Genomic DNA, 6075 nt, shown 5'->3' with positions numbered 1-6075 from the left:
GCAGCACAGTGCAGGAGACGCCTTCCTGAAATAGTTCATCCCCGCCTGACTCAGGGTTTGTCCCCAGACCTCTTCTCTGGGGCCCACAACGGCCGGGATGGTGACATCAGTGGGTTTGACCGGTAGGACAGAGGCAGTGGACTTTGAGCTCCCGTCCCAATCAGGGACTTTGTTTAAACTCAGTCCTTCCCTAGAGGTCATCAGTGGCCCTGGAAAATGGTCCTTGTGAGATTTTAGATTGTTATAATCCCCCTCTTGCATAATGCTAATGCATAATGGTGAAGGAAATTTTACTTAAAGAAAATCAACAACTTGGCATTCATTTTATTGCTGAATAGTATCCCATTTTGTGGATATACCACAAATTATATATCCATTCAGTTGCGGATGGGCCTTTGGGTTGTGTCCAGTTTTTGTCTATTACAAACAAAGCTGCTACGGACATTTACATACGTGTCTTTGTGTGGACAAATGTTTGCATCACCTGCTTGTGGAATGGATATTTATTCATTTATTTAAAATGTGTAACTATTCTTTTGTTTTAACTGTGTAATTGAATTTTGTTGTGGTGGTGGTTAGAGACACATAACATAAAACTTACCATCTTCACCATTTTAAGTGTACAATTCAGAGATACTAAAAACATTCATACTGTTGTGCAGCCACCACCACCATCCATCCCCATAACTCTTTTTATCTTGTAAAATGGAAACTCTGTGAAACAGTAACTCTCTATCCTCTCCTCCCAAGCCCCTGGCAGCCACCATTATACTTTCCATCTTTGTGATTCTGACAGCTCGAAGTACCTTATTTAAGTGGAATGATGCTATGTTTATCTTCTCGTGACTGGCTTATTTCACTTAGCATAACGTCCTCAAGCATTGCAGCATATTGAAGAATTTCTTCCTTTTTAAGGCTGAATAATGTTTTGTTATGTATATACACCACTTTTGCTCACTCATTCATCTATCAGTGGACACTTGGGTCGCGTCCATGCTTTAGCTACCGTCAGTCATGCCGCTCTGCACGTGGGTGTACAAATGTCTCTTTGAGACACTTCTTTCAATTCTTTTAAAGGGCATGTACCTAGAAGTGGAATTGTTGGATCATATGGCTTTTTTTTTTGGTATTCTATTTTTGATTTTTCTGAGGACCCACCATACTGCCTTCCACAGTGGCTGTACCATTTTATATTCCCACCAACAGTGAACAAGAATTCTGATTTCTCCACATCTTTGTTGTTTCCTATTTTTTTTTTTGATAGCAGACACCTTGATGGGTTTGAAGTGATATTTCATTGTAGTTTTTAAAAATTTATTTGTTTATTTATTAGTGGGGGAGGTAATTAGGTTTGTTTGTTTATTTATTTGGTGGAGGTACTGGGGATTGAACCTGGGATGCTAAGCAGGCACTCTTACCACTGAGCTATACCCTCCCCTCTCATTGTGGTTTTGATTAGCATTTCCTTAATGATTACTAATGTTGAGCATCTAGTATCTTTTCATATGCTTATTGGCCATTCGTATACCTTCTCTGGAGAAACATCTATTCAGGTCTTTTCCCAATTTTCGAATTGGGTTGTTTGTTTTTGTTTTTGAGTTTTAGGAGTTTTCCATATATTCTGGATAATAAGCTGGTAACATTTATGATTTGCCTTTTTACTCTGTGAATAGTGTCATTTGATGTACAAAATTTAAAAGATTTCACAAAGTCCAATTTGTCTATTTTTTCTTTTGTTACCTGTGCCTTTAGTGTCTTCCCCAAGAAATCATTGCCAAATCCAATGTCCTGAAGATTTTGTCTTGTTTTTTCCTAAGTTTTATTGAGTTAGGTCTTACATTTAGGTCCTTGATCCATTCTGAGTTAATTTTGTGTGTGTGTGTGTGTAGTTAGGTAAGGGTCTAACTTCATTCTTTTGCCTGTGGATATCCAATTTTCCCAGCACCATTGGTTGGAAAGACCGCCCTTTCCACATTGAATGGTCTTGGCACCCGTGTCAAAAATCATTTGACCATACAATTGAGGGTATATTTTGGGGCTCTCTACTCTATTCCATTGGTCTATACATCTGTCTTTATTCCAATATTATAGTATTTTTTCTTTCTTTTAATTGAAGTATATAGTTGATTTACAATGTGTTAGTTTCCAGTGTACAGCAAAGTGATTCAGTTATACATTATATATATAGCTACCTACATATCTATTTCTCTGTCTGTCTATTCTTTTTCAGATTCTTTTCCATTACCTGTTATCACAAGGTAATGAATATAGTTCTCTGTGCTATACACTAGGTCCTTGCTGTTTATCTGTTTGATACATAGTAGTGTGTATATGTAAATCCCAAACTCCTAATTTATCCTCCCTCTCCCCTACCCCCCATGGAGTTTTGATTACTGTAGCTTTATGGTAGATTTTGAAATCAGGAGGTGTGAGTGTTCCATTTTCAGTTTTTTTTTTCTTCAAGATCGTTTTTGCTATTTGGGGTCCTTTGAGATCCCATATGAATTTTAGGTGAGTTTTTCTATTTCTGCAAAAAGTATCATTGGGATTTTGCATTGAATCTATAGATCACTTTAGGTTGTGTTATTGACATTTGAACTATATTGTCTTCTAATCCATCAATATGGGATGTATTTCCATTTATTTATGTCTAATTTCTTTTGACAATGTTTTATAGTTTCATTGTACAAGTCTTTCACCTCCCTGGTTAAATTAATTCTTAAGTATTTTATTCTTTTTGATACTGTTGTAAATGGAATTGTTTTCAGATTGCTCATTGTTGTTGTATAGAAATGCAACTGACTTTTGTCACTGCCATTTTGCTGAATTTATTTATTAGTTGTAACAGTTTTTTCCTGGAAGAATCTTTAGGGTTTTCTACGTGTAAGGTCAGATCATCTGCGAACAGAGATAATTTTACTTCTTCCTTTCCAATGAGGATGTTTTTAAAGCAGGCTTCCTCCTCTTGTTCCTTATCTTCAAGGAAAAGGTTTCTTTCTTTTACCATTGAGTATGATGCTTGTTGTGAGCATTTTATTAGGACTGTATTAAATATAGTTTAGAGAGAACTGACATAGCTTTTCTTTTTTATTTGTGACATCTTTTTATGCAAGTGTATATTATGTCTTTCCAAGTATTCACATCTTTTGTCCCCTCAGCAGCATTTCAAAGACATCGAACATGTCTTAGTTTATTTCTAGTTATTTTACTTTTTTGGTTACTATAAGAGGGAGCCTGTATCCTCTAATTGGTTGCTATTTGCATATGTGTAACATCCTTTTTGATTTCTGTATATCCATTTTGTACCAAGTCATCTTACTGAATTCTCTCATTGTTTACAATAATTGTTTCCATTTAATTCTTTGGATTTTCTGGGTATAAAATAATCTGTGCAAATAAAGATAATTTCACTTCTTCCTTTCTAATTTTTATTTCTTTTCTTTCTTTTGCTTATTTGCTTTAACTAATGCCTTCAGAACAATGTTAAATAGTAGTATGGATACTAAATTCTTTTTCTTGCTCTTGAGATTAATGGGAATACGTCAGTGCTTTCCCCAGATTATAACTATTTTCTCTTAGCCTTTCACCCGCCTTTTTATACTTTGCACTATATTGCTGGGACTAGGAGTCTGCAAACTACATTTACTTGGCTTTCGTCCTTGTGAGTCCTGCCAGTGGTAAGCATTTGAGGGAGATCAGACTGTGGGAGGCACAGGGCATCTTCCCACTTCTAGCTGGACAGTGTGGCAGTTGCTGGTAGTGGCGGTTCTGTAGCAGCAGTGAAGGTGGGTGAGTCAAGGCTCCATCAGCCTGACCCAAAGGCTGCAGTTTTTCAGCAATTCCAGCTCTGCCCTCTTTGGCAGATGGAGAACATGTGACAGTGTTGACGACAGGACAGCAGCGGGGGTTTGTGGGATCCAGCTCAGGGCTGTATGCAGCTTGTGATCTGTATTTCGTTTATGCAGTGGTCAGTTTATGTTCACTTGGGTTGTTACCACTTTTTGGGTATTATGAACAGTGCTGCTATGAATTCTAATCTTAGTTTTATCTTCTCTCTCTCCTAAGTCATCAATCTCTACCTCTTCATGGATCTTTCAGCATACTAATATGCTCTCACATATGTCAGGTTAATAAAAACTCAACTCTCGGGGTGGGGTACAGCTCAGTGGTAGAGCACATGCTTAGCGTGCACCAGGTCCTGGGTTCAGTCCCCAGTACCTCCATTAAAAACAAACAAACAAACAAACAAACCTAATTACCTCCCCACCCCCACCAAATTGAAGTTAACTCACTTAAAAAAAACTTCCACTCTCTCTTGACTCCACATCTCCCTTTGGCTACCAGCTCGTTTTTTAGGTTGACGTCGGAGTCATACTTGCTGAGTCTCTCCTGATGTTATCTCAGTTTCCTCCCCTCCCATGTACTTTTCCTCTGCCCGCAATCCATTGCTCTAATTAAAACTGTTCTCATCAAGACCGTCAGTGATCTCCACATCGCCAGACGTAGTGGCTGTTTCCTGTTCTTATTTTATTTGACCCCTTAACAGCCTCAGAACCTGCTGGCTAATACTTCCCCCTTGGAAGTCCCATCTAGGCTACCCCAACAACACAATCTTCTTTCCACACCATTCCCCTGGCATTCCCTCTCAGACTCCCCACCACCCCTCCCTTTAAAGGTCTTTCTCATCTACTCAATCCTCTAAATTTTGTTTCTTTGCATTTAACAATTTGTCTGTGTTTTAAAATCTGCTGTTTTTGCTAGTGAGTTCGCTCCATGATGCCAGGGAGCACATGTTCCTCCTCGTTGCTGTGTCCTTGGGGCCATTTCCAGTTTCTGTCTCAGGGACCACTCAAAATAGCTTTATTGGCTGGATGAATAAAAAGTCCATATTGTTGAGGGCCTGATATGCCGACCCAATGGATTTGGATCTTATCCTACAGGCGATGGGAACCAGTCATATGGTCTGATTGGCTTGTTGGAAACATCTGACAACTGATTTAAGGAAAAAAGACTGGAGGTTGGGACACCAGTTGAGAGATGATTTGTAATGGTCTGATGAAGGATGGAACAGCTATGGAACAATGGTGGTGGGGACAGAGAGGAAGAGATTTATCTCAGAGGTGTTAAGAAGGTAGCACTGATAATTACTTTTTTTTCATTAAAAATTTTTTGGTAAAATTTGCATAACACAAAAGTAACCATTTAAACCATTTTTAAGTGTATAGTTCAGTGGCATTAAGTTCATTCCCGTTGTGCAACCATCACCGTCATCCACCTCCAGAGCTTCGTGCTCTTCCCACCTTAAAGTCTGTACCTATTAAACATTAACTCCCCAGTAGCCTTTGGCAACCACCAAGCGTTTATAATTCTTAGCAGATTACCTTAAGGCTTCTGACTTGGGTCACTGGATTCAATTTACCAGAATAAGAGATTATTTTATTTTTGAAAGATGGTGAATTTGGTTTTGGCATGCTGGAGGTGATCTGTCCAGTGAACAGTTAAATATAGGAATTTGGAACTTTGAAGAACATTTTAGGCTGGAGATTTGAGACCCATTAGCATAGAGGTTGGGTTTGGTCCTGAACTCCGAACAGGCAAGGCTTCTTGTCCTCTCTGATTTGGGTGGAAACATAGAAAATGCCCCAAGCCAAGCACTGGGAGCCCTTTGCCCTGTGTTATCCCCCTGTTGCCATGCAATAAAGCACTAGATCTTGCCATGCATTTCCAAATGCCTTCTAAATAGATCTTGAATCTGTCTCTTTTCTTTTTTTTGTGGAGGTACTGGGGATTGAACCCAGGCCTCGTGCATGCTAAGCACCCGCTCTGCCATTAGGCTATATCCTCCCCCGTCTCATCTTTCTCAGCCCAACCACCAGTGCTTTAGTTCAGGCCCAGGTCATCTGGTTTCTGGACTCTGAAAAAAGCTTCCTAATGGGTCCCTTTGTTTCTAGTTTTGGCACCTTGAAGTCCATTCTCCACACAGTCCCCAAACATGCTTTACCTAAAACCCAAACATGATCATGCCACACCTTTATTTAAAAATCGGAGTTGTTTCCTCGTTGTCCACAGGATGAA

The sequence above is a fragment of the Camelus bactrianus genome, chromosome 12 (assembly GCF_048773025.1).
Source record: "Camelus bactrianus isolate YW-2024 breed Bactrian camel chromosome 12, ASM4877302v1, whole genome shotgun sequence".
Classification (NCBI taxonomy): Eukaryota; Metazoa; Chordata; class Mammalia; order Artiodactyla; family Camelidae; genus Camelus; species Camelus bactrianus.
The sequence above is the reverse complement of the archived record's forward strand: the minus strand, read 5'-3'. Positions refer to the sequence as shown.